This window comes from Camelus ferus, chromosome 2 (genome assembly GCF_009834535.1).
Source record: "Camelus ferus isolate YT-003-E chromosome 2, BCGSAC_Cfer_1.0, whole genome shotgun sequence".
Classification (NCBI taxonomy): domain Eukaryota; kingdom Metazoa; phylum Chordata; class Mammalia; order Artiodactyla; family Camelidae; genus Camelus; species Camelus ferus.
Genome location: NC_045697.1, coordinates 7,137,362 through 7,164,190, shown reverse-complemented (window position 1 = coordinate 7,164,190; position 26,829 = coordinate 7,137,362). Strand labels below are relative to the sequence as shown.

The following is a 26,829-nucleotide window of genomic DNA, read 5'->3' as shown; positions in this document are numbered from 1 at the left end:
GGCCTCATGATATCTTGGCTTCCAACTGAATTTGCTTTCTATTACTTAAGTTTATGGAATATTATTACATATTCCTGAGTAACAATTTACAAGAAACTTAGCAATTTAAAGCAACATGCATCTATCATATCACAGTTTCTGTGGATCAGGAGTCCAGGTCTTGCTTTGCTGGTTTCTCCACTTTAGAGTCTCATCTGAAAGCTGCAGTCAAGGTATTGGCCAGGGCTGCAGTCTCGCTTCAAGTTTCAACTGGGGCAGGTTCCTCTTCTAGGGCCACGTGACTGTTGACAGCATCCATTTCTCTTGCAAGCTGTATGGCAGAAGACCTCAGTTTCCTGCTGGCTGTCAGTTAGAATCTATTCTCAGTTCCTTGCCACATGGCTTCCTCCACAGAACAGCTAACAACATACATGCTTCTTCATAGCCAGCAAGGGACAGTCTCCTAGAAAGACAGTGTTATAATCTCATGTAATATAATTGTGTACATGCGGCCACGTATATCCCAATACCTTTGCCATATTCTAGCTGTTTGAATGAAGTCAGAGGACACATGCACACTCAAGCAGAGGGAATTATGCAAAGGCATGACTCCTACGAGTTGGAGATCATGGGAGCCACTTGGAGTCTGTCACACATAAATAGAGCTGCTTGTTGGTGCTGGATCTCAATATTCTTCCATTCTCCTTGAGAAATTCAGCAAGGACACCACAGGATTGGCAATGAACTCTATCACATAGTTACATACAGTCTGCTGGATCAGACCATGGGACTCTCTAATCATGCCGGAGTTAAAGAGATAAAGTTGTTTCTCCTTTTTATTGGCTAGTAGCTGAGCTCCCATTTCTAGAAGTCAAAGTTTTCCCTTTCCCAGGTAGGCAGAAACCATGAGCCAGATGAAACGAGGAAGAGAACTCAACAAGGATCTACATTTGGATCCCCTAAATCTACTTCACAAGTTGGGGCAGAGCTTGGTAATAAAGACTTGTGAATAAAGCTTAAGGGATCGGTTGACTCAAAATGAGTCAGAAGTGTGATGTGGCTGCCAAGAACAGCAAAGGCTGTCTTAGACTCAGTGCAATTAGTCCTAATGGAGGATTCGTCCAGAGGAGATAACCCTTTCTCACTTTGTGCCGCTCTGAGGGGCTGATGCTAATTCCGGATCTCACATTCTGGAGGGGACATGGGTAAATCTGTGCAAGTACAAAGGAGAGCCCCAAGGCAGTTGAGAAGGTTGAAGGCATGGACGATAACAAAAAGGAAGAGGACTGGGGATATTTAATCTGCAAAGGCGAACCCCTGAAGTGGAGACTGGCACTGCTTTCAGACAACAGAGAGCTGTCTTTTGGAGGAGGTATTCGTTGGTTTTCTGTGAGCCCAAGGGATAGAGCCAATGCCCTTAGTGGAAGTCCTGGACGGTCAGATTTCTGCTCCGGGTGAGAAACATTTTCCAAAAGGCACAGCTGGCATAGAAGAGAGTAGATGCTTATGGCTGGAGGTCTTCCTTGAGTCATTCAGTTATTCAACAAGCTTTTATTGGTTCCTACTGACAGCCAAGCACCAAACTACACAGACACCCAACAACGAAGATGCATTCTCTGTCTTCAAGGAACGCCCTTGAATGAGACCAGTAAATACAGAATCTCAATGACTGGAGGTAACTAACAACCTCCAAGCCTCGGACGTTTATTTCTTGCCCGTGTCCCATGGAGGAGGCTACAACTGGGTTCCTGGGACTCCATGTGCCCCCTCACTCTGGAAGCAGGACGCAGGAACTTGGGAGAGGAGAACAAGAGCGTTGTGATGCCTGCAAAAGCTTCCCCTCAGATGAGGCTGCTCTGCTTGCTTCTCATTGGCTGAAGCATGTCACACTGCCAATGCCAACGTTCATGGACGGAGAAGCACCGTCTTGCCACAGGGGGCGCTGTAAGACAGCAACAGGTGGTGTGTGTTTAACCCTCCACAGGGTCACAGGGGCAAATATCGGGAAAAATAACAGAGTTGACTACAGTGCCCTTGGAGACATTCTGTGGGAGTTGAGAGGACAAGGTTTTGTGGAAGACACAACTCCTTAGAAGGGACTTCAAGAGTAGACACGAGTGTTTTCTTGACAGTCTTGGACCAATAACTCTGCCTTTCCAAAATCACTGTATATTCACACATATACTTATGATGTAGGATGACACATTTCAGTGTGAATGTTCATAAATGAACGTTTGACCTAAGCGGGATGGTTTTCTTGTCTGGGGTGAGAAGTAAAAAAATAAATAAATAAATAAATAAACAAACTTTCCACGTGGGAAAGAAATCTCCAGAAATTTAAATGAGTTAAATGAAATTTAACAGTCGAGAAACTTCAACTAAGAAGAACTAGGTTAATCCAGGAATGAAAGGGAGCGAATCAAGAAAAAAAAAATAAAATATGAGAAGCCGAATTTAATTAAGGGACCTAGAAGGAAGATATTAGTAGCTCTTCTCCGTGAGGAATAATAAATGAAAGATTGTCTGTCATTTTTGGTTGTAAAGTTTGGTCTAAATTATGGCCCTCCACATATTTCTCTCCTTGAAGAAGAATTTATTTAATCTACCTGTGAACATTTCACAGATGGAGGAAGCAAAGGTGGGCTGATTACAATTTGTTTATTTGTTTGTTTATAAGAAATTCTTATTGCCTTGGACACTGGGAGCAAAGTAATTCCCAATAGGGTGGAAAATAAAAATTGTCCCTTTTTTCCTTAGAGTGGCTGCTGAACCAAGGGGAGTTGGATGAGGCAGGAAGAAGCACTTGGCCTAAAATACTTCATTGCTCACTTTGCATGTCCTTCAATTTTTAATACCTTTAATTCTTGTGTTTGAGGAAGGTTTGTTTGTTTGTTTGTTTTTAACCTCCTGGTGCAAAATCCTTGCCGCTGAAACTTTGAGATCAACATGCCAAAAGCCAATTGTACCATGCAGTGGCTGTGGGATTGATGTTTCTTCAATAATTTTCAATTAAAAAACTACCTTGTTCTCAGAGGGAAAGCACAATGTAAATACTTTTCAGAGTATATGGTGACCATAATAAAATGCAACAGCATTCCCCACTAAAGCTCCACTGGGGCCCTGGGTGGGCACAGTTCAGGGTGAATATGGTGGTTTCCAGTCTTTCTGGATGCATACACTTGCGGTTTGCAAGGCAATGTCTGGCGAATGGAAGTTAGAAGGACTCTTTGGAGTTTCGTGTCCACAATCTGCCAGCCCCGTGAACCTGGCTAATAACAAGAGTCAACATTTATGGCACACTGGCTATGTGCCACATAGGGTTCTAAGTTTTACAGGTATTAACTCATATACTCCTTGCAACAGCATCATGTGAGGTAGGTATTATTATTATTCCCATTTTGTAGACAAAAAAAACAGAAGCACAGTAACTTGCCCCAAACATGTAAAGATTTTCTATAAATCAATAATAAAAAGACAAAAACACAATAGAAAAAGGGGTAAAAGACAGGACTAGGCACTTCATAAAAGAAGCTATCCAACTAGTCATTAAACATAGAAAAAGTGCTCAGCTTCATTTGCAATCACACAAGTCCAAATTAAAAGCAAAATGGCTCAGCACTCCATACTCCACAGAGTGCCTGAGAGTAGACAGACTGGTGGTACCAAGTACTGGAGAGGAAGCTGAGCAATGGAAACCCACATGCATGCTCCTGGTGGGGAGTCAGCCCACCTTCCTTGGAAAACAGGGTGTTAACCACTCGAGTTGGGCTTTTGCAAGCCCTGCAATGCGGCAATCCCACCCCCAAGTGTGAAGCCGACATAAAGGCTTGCACTGATGCACCCAGAAAACATGCACTGGAAAGTTCACATATGCATGATTTGGGAAAGTCCTAAGCTGGAAACGACCTGAATACCATCTACAACAGGACTAGAAACATTCAGGATACTCTTACCACACGCTACTGTTCAACAGTAACGATGAACTTCATCTCCAAGCAATGGCATAAGTAAATTTCGTAAATAATGTTGAATGAGAGGACTGAGACACAGAAGAATACTGGATGATTCCATGTACATAACATTCCAGTTTGCAAATGTAATCTCTAATTTTATAAAGTCAGGAGACTGGGTGACTTTGGGGAAGGAGGGAGGGTGTTGTGATGAGGAAGATGCATAGGAGTCTAGTGGAGCTAAACAAAGACCTACCCCTTCCTCTCAAACCCACGTCTTCATTCCTGGTTCAAGAACTGGGTGGAAGCGCAGGCTGTTTGACTACTGGCCCTTCTTCAGATTCTCATGCCTCATCGGACAAGAATGCATTTGTTCTTTTTCTATATAAAGTAAATATTGAAGTATTATATACTAATTGATATTTTTTAGGTCAAAGATCCAGCCCCTGCTTGTCCCTGTTCTTAGGAAATTAGAAACCCAAGCATATAGTATGTGCTATGTTTAATAAAGTTAAACAACTTTATGTGCTACGGATTTAGAAATACTCTGTACGACAAACTGGCAATTTCTATTTTTTTTTTTTTTTTTTAATTTCAGCTATTATCTACACAGTCTTATTTGGGGAATTGCCTTCGGGTAGTGGAATTACTGTCTTTTTTTTTTCCTCTTTCTAATTTTCTGTGATTTTCCAAACTAGCTATCATGAACAAGTATGACTCTATAATAAAACAAATGCAAAAGTAAACTTTAAAATTTAGCTTAGCCCTTAATACTGAGATGCGGAAGTTTAAAAGTAACACATCGCCCTTGCTCTTGCATCACCTGGGGCCGGTAAACGCTTCCTTCTCCGCCTGCGTTTTCAGTAAATTCAGTGGAGAACTTTGCCATTTGAAACTCCTCTGTGGAATCCACGATTTAAGGAAATAACATCTTGTTTACACCGACTTTAAGATTTGTTTTTTACATTTTAATATTTCTGAATCTGGGATTATCCCACAATTGGAGGCATCTTACCATTGTGGTTGACCAAGCATTAGGTCGATGTCGCTGCCTCCTCATGGATGGACTTGCTTGTTGGCACAGGCAGCTTCTAAACTTGCCAAAATCCCTGCCTTCCAGGCTTCACACTTTCCAGTAACCTCGTTCCCTAGAATATGGCTGGACCGAGTGACTTGTTTGTAACAAGCTGCATGCAACACACATGACGGGCTGTCACTTTTGAGGTTGGGTTATAAAAGACTCTGCCTTCCATGTGGGATGAACTTTTGATGTCTCACTGGCTCACTCAGTGGAAGCCCACTGCACTATGGAGCTAGGCCCTCAGTCTGACAACTTGCAGAGAACTAAATCCTGCCAACAGTAGAGTGAGTGAGTTTGGAAGCAGACCCTCTTCCACTGAGCCTTGACAGGACTGCAGTCCAGGCAGACGCCTTGATTAGAACTGGAGCTACTCTGAGGCAGAGGGCCCAGCTTAGCCATGCTTAGATTCCTGATTGACAGAAACTGAAATAGTAAATGTGTGTTATGGGAAGACACTAACTTTAGGATTACTTTGTTACACAGATGTATATAACTAATACACCCAACTGCCATCACTTCAACTGAGATACCAGCATTATTGGAAGTCCATGTGGTGAGTATAATTGTTCTAAAATGTCTTTAAAAAATATAGTAAGAAAAAAAGGATGCAGATGAGCTTTTTACAAAACAGAAACAGCCTCACAGACACCGAAAATAAACTTATGGTTACTAGGGAGGAAAGAGGATGGGGAGGGGTAAATTGGGAGTTCAGGATTAGCAGATACTAATTATTATATATAAAATAGATAAACAGCAAGGTCCTACTGTAGAGCACAGGGAACTATATTCAGTATCTTGTAATTACCTATATTGAAAAAGAATACATATGTATATACATATAGGTACAACTGAATCACTATGTTGTACATCAGAAACTAACACAACATTGAAAACTAACTACCCTTTAATGAAAAAATACACTAAGAATTTTCATTGGAATGAAAAGATAGAAAAGAAGCAAAGAAAACAGAAACAGAGCACTGTGGTATAAACAGAACTTCACGAAGTCAGCACGTTTATTTAGAGTAATAATCAGGAATTCCATATGCTCTTGCAAACCAACAACCGGATATTTATGGGGCTGTATTCATTTTTCAGGGCTGCCATAATTCAATACCACACACTGGATGGCTTAAACAATAGAAACTTGTTTCCTCACAGTTCTGGAGCATAGAAGTCTGGGAACCAGGACTGGAAGGGCTGGAAGGGCCTCTCTCCTGGGCTCAAAGATGATCACCTTCTTCCTGTGACCTCATGTGGCTGCCTCTGTGCGTGACTGTGTCTAGTCTCCACTTCAGATAAAGACACCAGTAATGTGAGACTAGGGCACACTCTAATGACCACATTTTCACTTAATTCCCCCTGGAAAGGCCTGATCTCCAAATGTAGCCACATTCTGAAGTCCTGGGAGCTAGGACTTCAACGTATGAATTTGAGGACGAGACACAATTCAACTCATAACATGATGTAAGATAATGTACTCACAGGTTCTGGTATTGAGATGTGGACCTCTTTGGGGACCATTACTCTGCCAAGATCAAGGATGGATGATGAAGAAGGAAGAATGGAAGGTTTCCTTCATGCTCCAGCATGTCATGCCTGGCAGTAGAGTAGAGCTGGCAAACTTAGAGAGTGACGTGCTCTGTACGAGAATCACCTCCCATCCTCAGTAACGGGGAAGATAGTGGCTCAGCTGTTTCATTTTCCATGGGGCCAAGGGCTCTTCCTCTTGCTCTGCTCTGCCCCTTCCCTGTCACTTACCTTTCAAGTGAATCCAGGTTAACTCAGGCAGTGCCAACAGCTCCGGTTAATGGCACTACACTTCATCAGTGACAGACAGAATAATCTCCATATTGAGTGAAATCAGAATATATTGACCTATTACATGCCGTACACTGTTAGTGGCTGTCAGCTGCATCATCCCCCCTCAATCTCAAAATACCACATTCTGGGCGAGAAACATGGTGTTTATTTTATAAAAGAAGAAATGAAGTTCAGAGGGGATATGTGAATGGACTAGAAGGGCACAGATCCATACTTAGCTTTGTCTGACCCCAACGCTTTTGCTCTTTGAGAACTTGCCTTCCCTTTGCCGCTATGATTTTCAAGCCGCAATGACCTCTGGGGCAGATGCTGTCAGTTCATAAGAAGAACTGTTCCCTTAAAGGATCTGTAACCCAAGAGGTCATTCAGGGTGCTTAAGAAAGTAGACGGATTTTGTTGTACTTTTTTTAAGGAAAGTAGGTCCGTCTGATGTAATTCCCTTTTATAGTAACGATGCACTTGCACTCACCGGGTACCATGTGCAGGATGCTGCACATGCGATAACGTGAGGAGGACATCGTTACTGCTGTCTTCACCAAGAAGAAACTGAGGCTAAGTGACTTGGGTGAAGTCCCAGAACTCATCCTGCAGAGCTGGGATCTGAACCCCCACAGCCTGTCTCTGGAGCCGGCCCTCCTGGGGGCTGTGCTGTCTCCTGAATGTCGGTTTTGGGGGAGTTTACATCATGGTCACAAGAGACTTATAATAGCATAATGAGCGTTAACCGTGGGCTGCTCCACCTGGGGTAAGTGAACAAGGAACCAACCAGGAAAGAAAGAGACCAAGGGAGTGAATCCGTTTGGGGATATTAAGTTGACCAGCAGAAGTGACACCCCTCCTCCCTGCCCATGCAACACAGACTTCATTACAGAGGGAAGCTTGGCTGAAGAACGCAACCACATGAGACAATGTCAGGCCAGGACGGGCCTTTCCCTCACTGGGGAGGCCCCCGGAGAAGCAGCAGAGAAGTCAAGCAAGTTGGATGCTTCCTTCAGGCAGCTTGCTCTAAAGAGGAAGAAAGGCAGAACTGACGGAGCATCTAAAGTTATTCTTCCCAATTTGTTAACACGTAAGTCCATGCACTTCCCAAGGCAGGTGGAGGGTCCTTGCCAACCAGAGCAGCTTCCAGGACGAAGTGACTCCAGAAAGACAGGCTGACTCCAGATAGGAACAGGAGCTGGGAAGGGCATTCAGTCCTCCAAGGGAAGTCCTGACTCCGCTGTGATTTTCAGATCTACCACGACAGGGGGCGCCTTCTCCAGTTCACCCCTGTATCTCCTGGGCCCACCCCTGGGCCTGGCAGAGAGTAAGCTAGAAAACTACCCGACGCTGGAATAAACAAACTGATCACCACTGGACACCAGAGCTGAGGTCTGAAGCCCACGTGAAATCAAGGGCCCCGATGTGAGATAACATTGTCTAGAGACGCATCTCCTTAACAGCTACTGTATTGAAGGGCGGATGGTGTGCGGGGAGAGAAAAACAGCTACCCTGAGAACTGAGCTTTTAAGATGAGCGTTAGTGTACTAAATGCAATTATAACAATATCATGAACATTGGATTTAAGTATCTTGTGGATAAGTCCTAGAGAGTAAGCGAATTTTCAAGGCATGAAGAGAACCCCAGATCTCTTCTCTTCCACTTAGAGGCAGAGCATAAAATCACTGGAGTCCTCTTTCCAGTTTTATAAAATGCATAGAAGCAGTTAAGAAAGAAAGAGAGAATTACATCATGAGACAGGAGAAAAAAAAACATAGAAGGCCTTGATGTTGACCTGGTTCTAAATCCAGCATGGCTAATTGTATGCCCTCCGGAATTTGCTTAACTACTAGTCTATGACCACATGTAAAATGGTAATAAAAGGAACATGTATTCGGGTCTCCTAGCATAAAGCTTATCAAGAAATGCAGTGATTTTTATTTACTTCTACATACCTCCTCTTTGTTTCCCATGCTGTCTAATAGATTTTCCTAACTTTGTACAAGTTAGCCATTTTCACATTAGTTTACAACAAATACTGTTACTAATATACTGAGATATGCCAACTTGATCATCTTAGATATACAATGCTATTTTTTTTTTCATTTAGAGCTAAGTTGTGGAGTTTCAAAGTATTCTGTGAAATACTTGTTACTACTATAAAGGAGACAAATGTGTAGCTAGCTCTTGTGAGCATCACTGTAAACTCTTTCATAAGGAAAGGAGAGCAAAAGTCAGACAGAGACCTCTAGCATCTTTCAAGACTCTCCCCATAGCTTTGGCTGTATTTAATATCTGGAATCAAAACAAGGCTTAGGAGGGCAGTAGCCCTGTTGGTTTTCAGGGCAGTAAGGTCACACTCTGGAGGACTTCAGTGGGGACTCCAAGAGGAGGGAGCTGCTAGAAATATCGGAAGTGCTTGAAGCTGAGAGTTCAGGGTAGGATGTAAGAGGGCAGAATCACAGCCCAAATGCTCCTTTGACCTTCCTCATATACCGAGAACCAGGAGCTCATGAGGATTATCAGATTGAATTGTAATTTTTTCTGTTCTGCACATCTGTGAGCTCCTTCGGGTAAGGGATTACCTTTTATTCTTCTTGGTAAATCTCCGCCCAGGTACCTACCACAGGGCTGCTATGCAAGATGCACGCAGTAAATGTGTCCACTGAGCTGATAGGGCTGGTGAGAGAGGAAAAGGTCTATCTTTCTTCCTGAAGAGTTTGAACCTCCCAGGATCCTTGAATAAAGCCTAAAAGAGAGAATTATCAAGACCTGCTCATCAAAGCATCAGTCAGCTTTGGTCCCAGCTAACCTGAAATCAAAGCTAGTGACACAATTTCCCATTGCCCAGAGGCTTTCCAGTCCTCAGTAGGGTCTAATAATTTGGACAAGAGGACCACTTCAGGCCTGCAATATTGTAAATTTTGCAGCACTGATGGGTGTAATTTGGGGCAAAGTTTGACACAGGATCAGAGATAAAAGCAGCGCGTTGTCTAGAGTTGTTTATCCAACACAACAAATGGGCTCTAAAGTATGAGTATGAAATTGCATTTATCATACACACTTTACCCGAATCAATTAAGCATTGTCCTCTACAAGATCAGCATCTAGCCAGGGCCAACCTCTCCATTAGGAGTCAGGAATGCGCAAGGTAATTTCGGGGCCTCTCAAAAATGTTTTAAATTATTTTCAAATCAAAAGAAGAAAGACTTTTCAGTCTCAGAAAATATTTCAATACCTACAAGTAATATATTTACCTTTACACCAATGTCTTCATGAAATATAATTTTATTTTTAAAGGATGACTTAAGTAATTAATTAATTTTGGTTGAAGGGATAGTTCTTACAAAGGCAGAAGCTAGAACTGAACCCTGTGTAGCCACACATGACTGGTGTCATGAAGGGGATGAAAATCCTGTTTACAGAAAAAAAAAGAAATCGCATCATCTGTTAATCGTAGAGGGGTGGGCTGTTTTCAAGGACGTACAAAGAAAGGTGGGAGATTGGACGGGCTGGCGGGGGAGACGCGTGATGCGCGTGCTGATTGGAAGGACCCACAATCCTACACGTTTTCTGGATGTGACCCTCATTTTCTCTCTCACACGCCGTCTGCTCCAGCTAATTAGCAAATCAAAAGAAACCGAAACAATTCTAGACCTCAGCACCATCAAATTAGAGGAGTTATCTGAGGATACTGCTTTCACACGGTGTAATCATGCACTCTTTGTTTTGGTCAAATGAGTGAAAATTACCTCTCAAACCCAAAGCCCTCTCCTCTACCCAGCCAGCTCTGTGGACAGACACATTTCATATCTGCTCTCATCAGTTTTACACACGAGTCTTTCTACACAGACAGGAAGGCACAATTAAACAATACCCATCAAACTTCCCATACAACAAGGATCCTTTCAAAATACGTTTGAATTTTCAGGTGATCAGCACTTAAGAGCCATTAGTGCACCATCTAAATCAAGACTTGGAAAGTTTATTAAAATTGGATTTTTAACCTGATCTCAATTTCCTCTGCTTATAAGGAATCCCATTGGACTCCTTAATACTTAGGCTATTAACCTGAAAGATTCAAACAGCCATTAAGGGAGGAGAGACTGAAGCTGTACAGTGTAGCCTTACAGATAAAATCCGCTTGAGCCCGGGCAGGTAGAGTGAGAGTGGATCCTGGACATCTTCCGAAGAAGCAGGCTCTCTCTCTTTCTCTCTCCTCATCTCCCTTTCTCCTGACCTCTCTCTTTCATCACATATTTGGGGGAGAGAAAACAACCCAAAATAACAGAAGCAAGCTGTTTAATTACAAAGAGGACTGGATTAGGAATCTAAGGTTTACTGGAAGGGGAACGGCCTTGGATAAAATCACTTCCTCCTCTGGTGCCCTCATTTCTCCCCCTCACTCATGTCACAACTTTAAACTCCTGTGCCTTTGTTTTGTTTTTTGGAAAATGAGGAAATTGTAGTCCCTAAGAAGGTCAGTGCAAGAAGCAAAGGTGCAGCTCATGCCATTCAGGTGGAGGACCTGACACCACAGCCTTGGCTGAGTCTCAGCTGGGGTATTCCTGATGGTTGACCCAATGCACTGGCCAGTGGCTTCTGCTTCCATTTCCTCCTGCAGCCTTTATCCTCTGCAGAACACAGTTTACTGGTGAACTGATGCCAGAGAGTTCTGGTGAAGATGGGTTGTGGGTGTCTGTCTTCTTTCTCCTTGAGATAAGACTGCCTGCTCCCTTAGGGCAGTGGTGATGTCTCACCTTTCCATCTCTTTCTCAGTACCTGGCACAGTGTTGAACACAGAGTAGGTGCTCAAAAAAGACCAGTATCTTAGAATAAGAGCAGATCAGAAATCATCGACTAAAGCCCCTTCATTTTCTATCCCATAACACTGAGTAAGAGAGCCTTAGGCCACACATCTGAGAGTGACACCCACTTTTCTAGCTGGCCATCCTTCTGTCTCCTGTAAGCCTCCGTTCTTACCCTGATGGCTTTGAGATGGAACCATATCTGACCTAAAGCATGACTTCTTCAGGGAAGTTCAGTTTACATACCTTTTTGAGAGTATACTGTTTCAGACACCATGCCAAATTCTGGAAGAGATAACTAAATCGTAGTCCCTGTGCTCAAAGCACCTCTAATCTAATGGGGAAGACAGATCTGTAAGCAGATATTTTCAGTCCACTGTTGGTGTTGTTATAGCAAAGCTGAGTTCTGGTGATATGTAAATGCGTGGATAAAAAACCCAGAGGAGGCCCGGAATAGGTCAGGGAAAGCTGTTAAGAAGAAACAACAACTGTTCTGGCAGAGACAAAATGCTAAATACGAACAAAATGACCAATGAATACTTTCTTATTTATCTAAGAATATTGATCATTGATCAATGAATGTTGGCTAAAATTTTAAAAATTAGAGAAGCTAAAATTCCAATCCTCCAGTTCTTGCCAGTTGCTGGATCTTCCTGGAGTCACTTGGTGCGAGTGAAGCTTGTAAAAGAGACTCAGGGCTGGGGCCACAGGTCCTCATTCCTTCCCTTTTAGGACTTGTTGTGGAGAACAAAGCAGATGGGCTAACCTGCCCATGGCTCCCAGGGTGCAAATGGAATCACTTCCAGCCTCCCTGGGCATCTCACAAATGAGTTGTGAAATTCAGACTACGGGCACAAAAGCACTTTGAACTCTTAAGGAAAAGCAATCATGCCAACTTAGAACATCAAAGCCACTCCCTGTTTCTGAAGAACTCATGATCTGCACTGGGCTTAGCTGCTGGTAGGGGCTCAAGGACACCAGGAATTGGCAGGGGCATATCTTAAACTACCATTTGACCCGCACAACCTCACACATGATTTTACACAGCTTCACAGAATGGGGGAGAAAAAACACTTCTTTTAAAGCGAATGTAAATTTAAATGCTTAGGCTTTTCAAAGAGGGGCTTTAAACTGACTTTGCTTTTCCCAGTATTACTGAGAAATAATTGACATTTATCCCTGTATACGTTTAAGGCATAGAGCATGATGGTTTGATTTACACATACTGTGAAATGATTACCAGGATAGGTTTGGCTAACATCTATCTTCTCATATAGACACAATGCAAAGAAAAGGAAGGAGAAAAGAATGAAGGGAAAAGTTCTCTTTGTTATGAGAACTCTTAGGATTTACTCTACTAACTGCTTCCCTATATACCATACAGCAGTGCCAGCTACAGTCACCATGTTGTACAGCACATCTCTGGGACGTGTAACTGGCAGTTTGTACTTTTGACCACCTTCCTCCAATCCCAACCCCCAACCACAAGTCTGAGTAAAGTGACTTTTTAAAATACAAATATATATGTATTTTTCTTTCTCTCTTTTTCTTTACATATATATATATATATAATTTCCTGTATAATTTGCTTATTTATTTATTTTTACCTAAAATAAGTATGTCAACATTAGTCTAGCTCAGAGAAGCAACCACGATCATTAAAACCCCTAAAAGCTTATTTTCCAAAATAAGACTTGGCCTTGGCCTCTCAGATGCCACTGGCTTTATTAGATAGTCAGAAAATGCTGGTCATGGCTTTGCTTTCTAAAAGAGTAACATTGCATAAGGAGATGGTCAATTTCCTATAAGATCCACTACTTAGATGGGAGAGTATTTGTAATCTAAGAAAAGTTATTTTTTTAATCTTAAAGGACAAACTCGAATTCTTCCAAATATTTATCTTCCAACATTTAAGATGGAAGATCAAGTGAAATCTCATCTAAAATAAATTTCTTTGATGTTCATTTGTCATTTTTCTCTTTTTTCTTTTCTTTCTTTCTTTTTCTTTTTTACGTGTTGGCTGATCTTCCTTTGAAGACGACTTGCTTTGGCTCGAGTAAACAGGCAACCCAGCTTCTCCAAGGAGACTCCAGGCGCCTGGAAATCTTAAATCTGAAATTGAACTACTGATTGCGATCTAGTTCTCACACAAAACTTCCCAGCTATGAGAACGGGGGGAGGCGGCAGGGATACCCTGCTTAATTTCCGAGCTGACGTTTGCAGTTCTGGTGCACTAGCCGTGGCACTCCTGGTGAATCGGCATCCACTCCCGGACTCGAAACCGAAGGGGGGTGGCGCGTTCAATGGCGACACGGAGCGCTCAGGAGCCGGCTCCTCGCGCGCATTCCGACCCAGGCTGCGTGGCCGCTGGCGTCCCAGCCCGGCTCCCCCTGGGCGGTGCAGGGAGCAGCGACGCCTAAGGGGGGCACCTGCCTGGAAGGAAAAAGGCATTGCTGACGCACGTGGGAGGGGCGCAGGTCCCGGGGACCTTGCGAGGCTGGAAAGTGGAAGAAGACGGGGGCTCGAGGTTCGAACCGACCCTTCCCTAGCAAGAGTGAGGGGATAGACGGGACGTGCCAGGTTTGCGGCGACCCCACCCTCCCGGCCGTGCTGGCCCTCTCCCCAATGCCCCTAACCTCCCAGGATTGAAACCCGAGGACCTGCCTCGCCGAGTGGGAGGAACCAACTCTTTCCATACCTGTCAGCGGGAGCCGAGAGCCCAGCCCGGCCGCCTGGAGCGCAGAGAAGCTAGCCGGGCCCCAAGCGGCCCTGCTCGGGGCAGCACCGGAGCGGGCCGGGCAGCAGTGGGCGCTCGCGTTCCTCCACTGCCCCACGCGCTCTCCCTCAGGACCCGGCCTCCTCGGTCCCCTCCTCCTGCTCCTGCTCCTCCTCCTGCTCCTCCCCTTCGCGGGTCTGATCTCCTAGCCTCGCGTCTGCAAAGTCCCCGGCGCGCGGGCAGCCACGAACCGCCGCCACTGCCGGGTCGCAGTGGGTGCCGGCGCCCGTGCCTCACCGCCTGCGCAGGGTCGTGCCGAAGCTCACTCCGCCGGCCGCCGGAGCTCCACGGCGCTGCCCATGGCCCAGCCCGAGAGCCGACTTCGGGCCCCGGACCGGCTAGAAGGTGGCGCGGCTCAGGTGAGTGCGGCGCGCGCGGGGCGGGGGCCGCCAGTCTGGGGAGTGGCAAGGCGAGGGGCGATCGAGGTGCCCCGACTTGGCATACCGGACTTAGGGCCAGCGCAGAGCCCAAGGTGAGCCCGGGCTGGAGCAAGTGGAGTACACGTAGTGGGGAAAAGGAAAGAGAGACCAGGGGTTTCCCCATCCTCCTCACCTCCTGCCTCGGCTCCTCAGCTCTGCAAGTCTTCAGGGACGGGTTTTTACGGCAGGTACCCAGGTTTCTGACTTAGTGGACTGGATTTTTTTTTCTTACTCCCCAGCAGAGTCAGGAGGTTCGCTCCTGCCCAACGCTTCTCCCTAGGATCGTGCGGGGCAGCAGGACCGCAAAGCGCAGCGAAGCCCAGGTACCACTTTGGCTGGGAACTGGAGCGGGGATGCAGTCAGCAAAAAGTCAGTCTGTTGAGGGAGCATCCAGGGTGGGGAAGCCTTGTTCTGGTTTGCTTTTGGAGTAGAGAAGGGATGGGGCATCCCCCGAGGGGTGGGGATGCTCGGAGAGAGATTGAGGCGACAGACTGTAAGTAGCCTCTTTCCCTAATGCCAGTTACTGCACGGTTCTGATTTTTCATGTCACTTTTTACCTTTTTTTTTTTTTTTTTTTTTTTTTGCCTCTGTTTCTATTTCGAGCACCTTGGGTAGTGACGGCAGATGAGGGTGAGGGGAGGCGGGGCTCCAACCCGTGGTGGGAGCGTGTAGACCCCTTGCTCCGAACCAGGGGCACGCTCGCTCGCGGAGCCTGACAGTCTCCAGGTGCGCTCTCCCAGCCAGGGGGCAGACCGTCGCTGCTCCCTCTTTCGGTCCCAGCCTGTCCCGGGAGCCTGAGGACCGCTTCTAGAGCCGGCAAAAAACGGGATGGAGGAGCAGGCGGGAGCAAACCCGGGACGCAGGGCATGGGGTGTTAGGTGTACTGGGCTCTGCAGTTGTTTGCCGGCTCTGTACGTCTTCCATCGCATCCCCTCCGCCGGGTGGGCCTCCACGCTTTCTCGCATACCCAGGCCCCTCTCTCGGGAGAAGACTGCATCTCCTCTTCCTCCGCCCTCCACTTTGCAGGACCAGTCTTATCCTTGCTTTGCCTCGCTCGAGTCTCGCTCCTCCCCCCAGCGTTATCCGCTGGCTATTTTTATCCACTACTTGTACAGAGATGCTTTTGGGGGGGGGGGGTTCTGGGGAGGCGACTCCAAATCTCCTGCCTTCTCGCTGCTCCCCCAGAAGCGGTTCCCTGCTAGCAGGGAGCAGCCGCGAGGAACAGCCAAGGGATGAGGAGGGAGTGCGCCCGCTCCTCCTCTGGCAGCCAGAGCTCTCGAAACCAGGCACCACTTGCCCGGCGGCTCCGCTCTCCGCTCGCTGCGGGAGCAGATCCTCATGAGAGTCCCTCGGCGCCCGGGCGCCGGTCCTCGGCTGCTTTTGTGGCCATCGCACGTTTAGCCGCAGAATCTTTTGGGTCCTACTTGGCGTTCTTGCTTTGCAGCCAAATCTTACCTTATTTTGTTGAAATGCAGTTACCAACTTCCACCCAAGGGTTAATGTCAGGAATTTCATCCAAAAAAAAAAAAAAAAAAAGAGGGGGAGATAACACAATTTCTGCCTCCCTGCATTTCTAAAGCCCATCCTTTGGCGTTCGGAATTTGTCTTGCTTTCTGGTTTCTCAATAATGATTGGGTGTGATGCGAATAAGCCTGACCTAGTGAAATTCCAGGCGGTGGACTCTTCAGCTGCAAATCCCCGACTTACTCTTTGTATTTCCAGTGCTTAGATTTTTTGCCCCTGCCCTTAGGATTGCAGAAATAACATATTGAAACTGGACCATTGTGTTACATAAGATTTTCTCCAGCGCTAGGCAGAGAAAGATGAGCTTCTCAAGGAGCCTCACAGGGCTTCAGTGGGTGCCCTCTAACTCTTTCTGCCAAGTTCAACTGGGATCCACAACTTCGTGACTAAGCACTCTTAAGTCGAAGCAGTTAATTACAACAGACAGTAGTATCCAGTGAGGGTACCTTACTGAGGCATCTTCTGCAGTGTTTCTGGGCTTCAGATCCAGACTGAAGCTGCCTGGTGTACAGAACACTGTAGCTTTAAGATGGGAGATTCGTTGCTTGGGAAACTGGTGAGAAAGTGCTACCTTGAACTTGCAGAGGATCAGGAAAAGCCCAGGGCTCTTAGCTGTGCTGTTATTATGCCCTGTATAAAACTTCAAGTCCTCCGCATTGTAGATGTTCAGGAACCCTTTACTTGGACTCTACAATATTAACGGGGGATGTGCTTTTGTTATCAAAAGAAGAAATTATCTTACTGGAAAAGTCCTTAAGAGCTCCTTGAAGGGAAACACAATGTGGAAGTCTTTATCTTGAATTAAAATTTGATGGGACTAGAAAGGGGCTAGGAATATGGACTGGCTGACATAAAATTGCTCGATTGGTGCACCGTGCCCTTTCCAGAATTCTGCCCAGGGTGGCACAAACCCACACTGAGTACTGAGTCATGCTCTTTTTATTGAGGCCAGTTTGGACAGAGGGACAATGAAAGGTACTGATGTCCTGATGGAACTGAGTCTGTATTTGGGGTCAGGGCTGAGAATCCAGGTTTCAGGGCATGCTACTAAGCCAGGATGTTTGTTTGAAAGGCAGTCTTGGAGAAGTAAAGGCGAGTAGCAGTCTTGGAGAGAAGCAGCCTTCTAGCTGCTCTGTGGGAAATGCCGTGACTTTCCAGCTCTTGTGGAAAGCTGTAACTTTCCAGCTGCTACTGGGAGAGATCTGGGTTGGATGTGAGTATCTTCCTTCAATCCCAGGGATGAATCCCTACTTCCTAGCCAGGCCAACCTTTTCCTACAATCAAGTGGGGAATGAATGGTAAGATGGCTAGCTGGATTTGGAGTTGGATTCTTGCCCCAGGACCCTAAACAAATTATTTTTCCCTCTCTGGGCCTCAGACTCTTCCCTGGCAAAATATAGATTGAAAGATTATTATGAGAAAGTAAAAAAAAAAAAAATGTATGTACAGAGCATTATGGCAGTTCTAAAACACTGGTGAAAAAATGTACAGAATTACTTAACTTGCTTTTCCTGCAAATTTCATTTGGTCTATTTTAATGCTAATTTTGTAGTTTGTGAACAGTCTGTGTGGATTGCATATGCTAAACATTAAATGAGGGAGAGGATTTCATACAATAGGCCAGTATCTCCTTGTGATTATGCTACCTGAAACCCACCAGCATCAGGCTTCACGGCTTCTCAGAGCCATTAGTTTCTTGATTGTAGGATCAGAGTTAAAGTTTTTAAGTTTTTTTTTTCTCTTTTTAGCTTAGTGCATTTCATATGTCTTAAGAAAATATGTTTCGGGAAGGGCCCTAATATTGATTAACCGAAAAGGAGGAAAGTTGCAAATGGGTGTATCAGTTGGGAAAAAGTGATGCATGATCAGTTTCAGGAGATGACCTAGGTCTCCCTTGTCGAAGTCTGTCATCAGCATAAAGCACCGTCTCTCTATTGCATTTCTGTTGTTCCACATCGGTCCCCAGGACCTAGCGAAGGGCCTGACACTTAATAAATGCTTGATAAGTATTTTTGAAATAAGTGAATGAATGACTGAGCTGGATCTTCACAGCAACCCTGTGCTGTGCACAGGCAGATGGCATCATTTCTATTTTAAAGATTTGGAATCTGCCGATTAGAAAAGTTACTTAATTTTCTGAAGGTACAGAGGATTCCAGATTGGAGTTCAGGTCTGTCTGTTCTCATTCCATTCCACTGTACTGCCTGCATGGCCCCCTCCCTTCCACCTCCACTCACAGTTCTCCTACTCCATGCACTTTTGCATTTTAGAAGTTTCCCAGAAACTGAACAGCCTTCGTATTCAGAGGATACCACCCTCCCCTTCTAAGGGGACTTTTCCATAGGAGGCAGGGCTCTTCCTCTGTGTCTGTATCTCCATATCTCCGAGCTCTGAACCAGGGCTCAGGTGGATGATCCTGTCTGAGACTTGGAAACTTGAGGGACTAGCTAAAGGACAAAAGGACAGCTGAGCATTTCTTTACCACCATGGGTCATGAAATAAGTGGCAGCAGCAGCAGCCTCAATGTCCCAGGATGTCCCAGGGGTGCTGTTCCTGTGGCTTGGTCCTGACGCGTTCCCTGGTTCCCTTCGTTCCTTCTTGTTTCCAGGCTGGCATTTCAGCTTATCGTTAATTCCCAGCGGTGACTCATAGTCTTCAAGTAAATTCCTCCTCTATCTGATTTAGCCGAAATTGTAACCAGCTGATGCATACATAGCCTCTCACAATTCATCTTCGGTCCTGCCTCTGGCATGAAGCCTTCTCAGCTTCCTCTATCCCCGGGGAATTAGAGCTCATAGCATAGCTTTATCAGGCCGTTAGAATCACATTTACTGGGCCATAGTTTGTCAATAGTTATGTGATACGACAAGAGTTCTAGAGAAATGAATGCATTATTCTTCCAAGAAATAGCCTGAACATAACAGAAATAGATCCCAGTGGGCATCTTTACTTTTTTTTTTCCCCTCCCATGTTGTATATGCACTTTGGGAACTTTCCAGCAGGGGTCGCTCACTCAAATGCCTTCAGCAGCCTGGCAAGTAATAGCCTGAAGGAAAAGGGACCCGGGACAGGCTGGGTCAGGGGATGCTTCAGCTCCAAACCAGCACACAAGTCGGAACTCAGGCCCTGTCTTGTGGCATCCGATTTTTTCTTTTCCATATAGGCTTTGTGTTCACAATTTTATGTAGATTCTGCTGACTTTTCAGTGCCAGCAGCTAATTCAGTGTTTAAAAAAATTTATTGTGTGGGCCAAAGAAAACACTTCTGTAAGGTCGGCCTCCTCATCTATGTCCCACAGGCCCCAATTCATGGCCCCCAGGTTCTGAGGATAGAAAAGAAATTGGTTGGAATATGAGACTCAGTAAAATCAGTTATTCAGAAAATCTAGGCCGGGGTGTGTCGAGAGTGTGGTGTAGACCCTGTACCAATGAGTTAACCTTCACTTTTACAGAGGGTTTATTTGTGGTCTGCCTCTTCTCTGTCCTGTAAGCAGTTACGCCAATCACATTTACCCCTTTAACCCGTGTTTTATTGAGTTCCAGTCATGTACCAAGTGTTGCTCTACTCCCTGGTGACTCAATAGGGAATAAAACAGATGGAAATCCTTGCCCTTCTGCTTATCTTCCAGTGGAAGAGACAGGAAAAAGCAAGATGGATATGGACAATCCATCCTAGATTAGATAGTGATGTGCTAAAAGGAAAAATAAGTCCAGGGAAAGCCATATGAAATGTTAGGTGCTGGGATAAAACCTTAGGCAAGTGGCCAGGAATCTCCAAGTTCAGTCTCTGACTCAACATAACCAAAGTCAGGTTTCCTTGTCCGACATAAAAGATGTTAGGGTGTTGGGGGTTTGGACCCTTGATTATATTCTGGGAGTTGCTATGGCTGATAAATTTCTAATAACAGACTATACTCTTAATTTTAATGAAATCAACTATCGATCATGTTCACTGCGTGTCCACCTGCTGCCAGGCACTGGATTAGGTGCTTGAATATATGAACCAGTAAAACCAACCAAGGGCCAGTCCTCAGGGAAGCTGTGGACCAGCGTGGAGGACGTTAACAAATGACCACCAAGGAGTCGACGGCGAACATGAGTGAGGAGGGTGGGAAGGATGTTGCAACTACTGAGTTTTGACCCTTGAGCACTTTTTTAATTGGGCATCTGATATGTACCAGGAACTGTTTAGGTCTGTGCTTCTCAACCTCTTTGAAGCCTGTACCCCATCATCAGTGGAGAGTTTTTTAAACTTTAATTTTTTTTTTTTTTACCTAGCCATGACATTTTGTATTATGACCAAATTTCATTAATTTCTTTTTGTATCACAAAAATGAACTATTTAAAAAGTCTGTTCTAAGCATGAAAAGTACTTGTGCCCTTTGAAACTCTCATACCCCCTCTCCCAAGTCAGCCCCACGTTTGATAGTGACTGTTCAGGGCAGTTGTGCAGAAGATTAAAAAATAGTGCTTGTTCTTGATGAACTTAAAGCTTAGTATGGTGATCAGATAAATCAGCGATTTTTTGCATATGAGGTGAGAAACGCATCCTACGTGGGCCTTTGCCGGTCATCAGGTCACATTGTCTTTGAGAAAACCTTCCCTCCAATCACCCTATTTATTTCTTCCATTGCAACAGTCTCTTCCATAGCCGCAGTGATTATCTGGAGTCACCTTGTTACTTGGTTGGCTCACTACCTCTCACTCCCCCGGCAGACTGCGCCCTGGGTGTGCAGGCACCTGCAGGTGCGGGCTTGTTTCTCCCGTCCCGAGCAGCGTGTCTGGTTCCAAGTAGTTGCTCAGAAAAGAAACAAGAGGCAACATTTCTGTCTGGGGAATTAGGAACGGCTTCAAGGGGAAAGAGATACTTGAGGAAGGAGAGAGGCTTGGAGACAAAAAGCCAAAGAATGATCATACAAGGGTCAAAATACGGCCCCACCCCTAGGTGAGACCTCAGTGGTCCATTATAGGGGTTCCCAATGCTGTCAGCCCAGGTGAGTAAGTGACATGTTAAACACAAAACCTTTCCTGACTAGATCCTGTCGGCACAAAAGTATTTGGGCATAAAAAGAATGGAAACAATTAAAAAAGAATTTTAAAATGAAAAAAAAAAGAGAGAGAAGAATGAAAACAATAACTCTATACTTCCACCTAGTACACGAATATCCACTGTCTCGTTTTCCTCCTGTGCCCAGTCCTTCAAGGGAGACAGGGAGCTCTTAGCATCTTCAATTTATATTTAAGGGAACTGAGATCCAGAAGTGAAGCGGTTAGATCTCAGATCCTCAGAGCGAAGGCAGCAGACCCCGGATCCACGGTGGTCGTGACACTCCACCTGCAGTGAGCAGCTGGCTCAAGGTGGAGATGGTTCAATCCCTGGAGGACAGAGCAGCCCACCTTTTCATAAGCTGAGAACTATATTTAGATTCAAAACGTTCATGCCTCCTTTTATCCGTTCAGAACTTCCATTTCAGCACTTTCCGAGATGCGTTTTGTGTCTTGCTGAATTTCCCGGAGAATTCCTGTGAATTAGGCCAGCCTGCAGTAGGGTGTTTTATGTAAATGTCTTCACTCCTTAGGAGAGTAAATCAGAGTCCTGTCTCAGCAGTTCAAATGCAGTGGGAGAAAGGTGTTTGCAGATGCAGCTGGAGTGAAAAGGCACGCTCTTCTTGCTGCGCTCAGAAAAATGAACACTTGAGGGGCCTGGACTGAAAGCAGGCTCGCTCCTGCTCTGGAAAACTCACCTGCACTTGATTTAAATGACATCTGAAACCCAGTTTTTCCCAGTGTCCCGGACAGGAGGGAGGGAGAAGCTGTCAATGACAGATTTCTAGAATTATATGCTGGAGTTATTCTTGGGGTGGAAAGAGCATGGCTTTTGAAGTCACATCTGTTTGAACTTCTGATCTCCTGCCTTACTGATTGTATCATCCTGAGAAATAAAACAGTTTTTCTGGGGCTCGGATTTTTCAACATTCTAATGAGGATTAAAGGAGATTGCTAATTTAAAACACCAAGCATAATGCTCGAGAAAACTTATATTCTTCTTGTGCAGAGTGCCCGGATTTTACAAACAGAAATAAGGACACTCCGTTAAATTTGAACTCCAGATAAATAACACATAATGTGTCAGTCTAGGTGTACATCCCAGATACTCAATATTTAGACATGATTCATTGTTTTTCCTGAGACTTAAATGTAACTGGAAGTCCTATATTTTATTAAAACATCTCTATTCTTGTGATGACAGTTCTGGGTGATGCCTTTGGTGAAAAGGCAGTTAAAGAGGGGAGAGTGTGGTGATTTGGAGGCAAAATGACTTAGCCAGGCTATGGGCCAAGGAGAAAATGTGTCTGGTCTCTGATGAGCTAAGCAACACATCACCCCAAGCAACAGATCAAACCAAAGCATGCTTACTTATTTGCTAAAAGAAGTGTGGACCAAGCCAGATCTCTCAGGGTGTTTAATAAGCAGGTCTGTTCCTCTCCCGTGCACACACAAGATTATTCCCAACACCCGTTGGGAAGAAGGCATTTCAACCCCGTGAGGCCACCTGGGGAGAGCGTCCAGTCCACTAACACAGCACGTCATTCAAACAAATATTGCTCCGAGCTTGTTACTGTAGGGCTGGAATTGAAACAACCAGGCTCATACAAGGGCTCCACTGAGCACGCTGAAGGGACACTTTGTGCTTTGAGGACTCACACGTGTAATTTCTCCCTCATCAGAAGAATCCAAAGCTAATAAAACAGTGAGAGGCCCTTTCAGACTCACTCCTCCCGAGTAGGTGACCTCGGGTTATAAACTGAGCCAAGCTCTCCCCAGGACTGCTGGAATGAATATATTGTTCTGAGGATGGCTATGAAAACGTTGTGTTTCCATGTCAGATAATACCCTGGTGGGGAGCTAACGAAGCAAGACTCTGGTCGCGGGCCGGCTTTCTCAAGCAGAGCTTTATGCTTTCTTCAGCAGTGAAATATTACTCACGCCAAAAGAATCCCTTTCTGTTGCATCTAACTCCTCACTTAACCTGGGCTGCTTCCTAGCAGTGTGTTTATGTGGAATGTGGACCAGAAAGGGAAAACAGGGTGGTGGTTGAGCATGTAGCCTTAATTAACCAGAGAGATCCGGTTAGATCCGCTGTGTTTCTTCTCAGCCACGCAATAGGAGGCGAGTTAGTTCTCATCTTTAAGCCTCAGTCTCCACCTCTTCAAAATGGGTGTAATTAAAATTTATAGCAGAGGATTGCTTAGTGCACATCAAACCAAGTAAGCATTTACACAGTGTTTGGCTCATAGTCAGCATTTTTTTTTTAAAGTGCTTAATAGCTCCACTGAGTTCACTGAAGAGATACTTTGTGCTTTGAAAACTTCTTAATATGAGATGACAAAAGAAAGCAGTGTAGACCTCTAGATTGCAAAGTCGGTGTCATGTCACAGAGACCATGGACTGAGTCTTTGCATCATATTCATGGGAGACTGTCTAAGTCCTTTGCCCTTTGTTTCTCTAGTCTTAATTTATAGAATTCAAGCAAACCTTATTCTTAGTATTTCATTTTTTGGATCAACAGATTAGAAGCATCAGTGCGGACAAGGTATGGCAGGAGTGTTAGGGGAAGACAGGGACAAAGTACAGAGAGAAAGGGAGGGCGAGAGAGAACCAGAGAAGAGAGAGGACAGAGGAGAAGACAGGACAGGAAACCATTAGAAGCAGCGGAGGATTCAAAGAACGGGCAAGAGTCCCTGACTAAATCTGGACTGGGTCATTTAAGTAAATGGCATGCCCTCTCCCCCTCCCAAGGCTTCTCAGGACCCTGACTTAATGCCCATGGCCCTGAGGGAAGAATGCAAAAACTGTTATGGTGAAACTGGAAAGAATACGGAATGTAATAGAAACAGGGAGCTCCGGCCTTTCTCCCTGTCCTATGACAGCACAAAGTCCTGGATGAAAACTGGAGACAAGAGAACCCAGTGCCATCTGGTGATGGCACCAGCCATGGTGCCCCTCTTGCCATGAAGGGGCTTGTTATTTGTGTTGGGTTTTATATTTCCATTCATTAAATGAGGGGCCTTCTTAAAGATGAGTTTCAGGGTGGCACCTCTCCTGCCCCAATTTCTCTCTGGGAAGGTCCCCTCCCTCCTGCTCTCTCAGCCCCATCTACACACGCATCACAGGAACTGACCTTTTCTGGGGGGACGGGTGCCTCCTCCTCAGACCTTCGGCGAGTGGGGAGCCCCTTCAGGGCCAGAGCACTTCGGAGTTCACAGCACAGGAGAATGGCTCCAGCTCCAGAAGGCAGTGTATTACTTGAGGTATCTGACTTGAGGCGGGGAAATGAGTTTGTTTTTCTGAATCTCAATTGCCTCACTTGCTAAGTGGAGTTATACTTCCCCACGGAAATTTTGTTTCAAAAAATCACATTTTTTTAATTTTAACTTTTTTTAAACTTTAAATGTTCTTTATTATGAAGGTATAGTTGATTCACAATGTTGTGTTAATTTCTGGTGTACATTATAATAATTCCATTATACATACATCCTTTCATATGATTTTTTATTATAGGCTATTGTAAGATATTGAATATAGTTCCCTGCGCTATACAGTTGGACCTGTTGTTTATTTTATATATAGTAGTTAGAATCTGCAAATCCTGAACTCCCAATTTATCCTTCCACCTCCCTTTCCCCTCTGGGTAACCATAAGTTTGTTTTCCGTGTCTGTGAGTCTGTCTCTGTTTTGTAAATAAGTTCACTTGTGCCTTTTTTTAGATTCCACATATAAATGTTATCATATGGTATTTCTCTTTCTCTTGCTGGCTTACTTCACTTAGTGTGACGATCTCCAGGTCCGTCTCTGTTGCTGCAAATGGTGTTATTTAATTATTTTTGTATCACATTTGATAACACATGTAAAACACTGATTTGAGGATCTGTTACTAAGTATCTCTAATGCCGCACTCTGTAGTGATTGTTAGCTTTTCTTGCTGGCTAGCCTGACTTTGTGAGAGAAGCAGATAAAAGGTGTCATTAAGGGTCTAGCTGTGTGTCGCCTTCCAGTCCACCTCCTCCTTCTGCCGATCCCCGTCCCCCTGGTAAGAGGACCACGGTGCCCCCAGCAGCCTCCTTCATCACCCTGCTCTAACACAGGAAGAGAGCAATGCTAGGAAACCGTCTTCTTTTAATCAGGGGAGGAAACCCTTCTCAAAAGCCTACAGAGAATTCCTCTGTAGGTCCCATCAGCCAAAAACATGGTCACATGCCCACAGGCCAGAATTCCAGAAGAAACTGAGGCCACCCGTGGAAGAGGACCATTAACTGAATACGCTAATCCTGAGCAGGTCCCTCTTGTCTTTGAACAACTATTACGTTTATGTTTGTATCTTGCAGTTGGTGATGGGTTCTGCCAAGATTTATAATGCCTCTTTCATTGCTGTCTTCAGCTAAAATGCGAATCTTGTCTTCTTCTGGCTTTGCTTTTCTTTCCATCCCCAGCTCCATAACTTTTACAACCATTTGCCGTCTGCAGTATTTCTCTATGTTGATTTCTCTAGCTCTGACCTGAGCAGTCTTTGCAAAAGAGAAACATCATCAGGTCCCTGCCCTGTCCCCTGATGCAAATGTCCTATAGACCCCTATTATTTGCAATGTTAGTGTTTACGTGCAGGACTCCTAAATGCAGAAGCGATCTGGGCCCAGCCACATCTGTTCATCACGGTATCCCTTTGGGCAAGGTAACCAACTCCCTAAACCTTACATACTCGTTGTAATTTTTAATTATGTATTTTTTCATACACTTATTTATTTAATGTTTAATCTGTTCTAGTAGATGGAATTGTAGAAAGATGGAGGCTGTGTCTGGACCCCTCAGACCTGGATCAATTCTGAACCAGTGCCTGGCAGGCAGTTGGCACCCAAGAAATAATTGTTGAATTAAGAAAACTAAGGACCGCAACATATTCTGTTTTATAGATTTGTCAGGATTAAATGTGGTGATGCAGACAGAGCATTTAATGCACATGGCGGTTGCACAGAACCTAGCTTTTCTTTTGCTGTTTTTTTTTTTTTTAATATAGTACAAGTGACGATGCAATTCAAGTCCTGATCTTTCACGACTCATCCTTCGCCATCCTTTGTTCTGTACACACACCTTGTGTTCCAACTGTAGGGCTGCCCACTGTCCCCCAGATAAATCAGGAACCTGGACGCTCCCACCCTCAGCCCATGCTGTTTCCTCCGCCAGCCTCCTCGCTTTCTCATTAGGCCCAGATTCTGTCTTTCCCTCAGGTCTGTACTGGATGCTCTCCCATCCCCCCACTGCATGGGGGCAGCCCGGTGGCTCTCTCTCTTCCAGGCACGTAGTAGGGTTGCACTTTTCCTATCTGTAGGTCAGTGTGGCCCTGTGACTCGCTGCAGGCAGTGGATGTGAGGGGAAACGAAGGGCCAGCCCAGGCTCCGCATTTTCTCCTCCATCTGCACGGTGCCCTCACCGTC

At 45.1% G+C, this 26,829-nt stretch overlaps 1 protein-coding gene and 1 long non-coding RNA gene across 2 annotated transcripts in view; one reads left to right on the top strand and one right to left on the bottom strand.

Moving 5' to 3' along the window:
• Window positions 1-10,083: 10,083 nt before the first annotated feature.
• On the bottom strand, window positions 10,084-14,461 carry LOC116667961. Its single transcript, XR_004324965.1, has 2 exons — window positions 14,320-14,461; window positions 10,084-14,054 (listed from the first exon to the last, which is right to left on the bottom strand). It is a non-coding gene; the product is annotated as an uncharacterized LOC116667961 (long non-coding RNA).
• The window catches only part of HS3ST1 (heparan sulfate-glucosamine 3-sulfotransferase 1), a 29,836-nt gene continuing 17,088 nt past the window's right edge, over window positions 14,082-26,829 (top strand). Inside the window, 2 exon segments of the mRNA XM_032494012.1 lie at window positions 14,082-14,756; window positions 15,059-15,139. The gene's annotated coding sequence lies outside the window, so the exon portion shown is untranslated.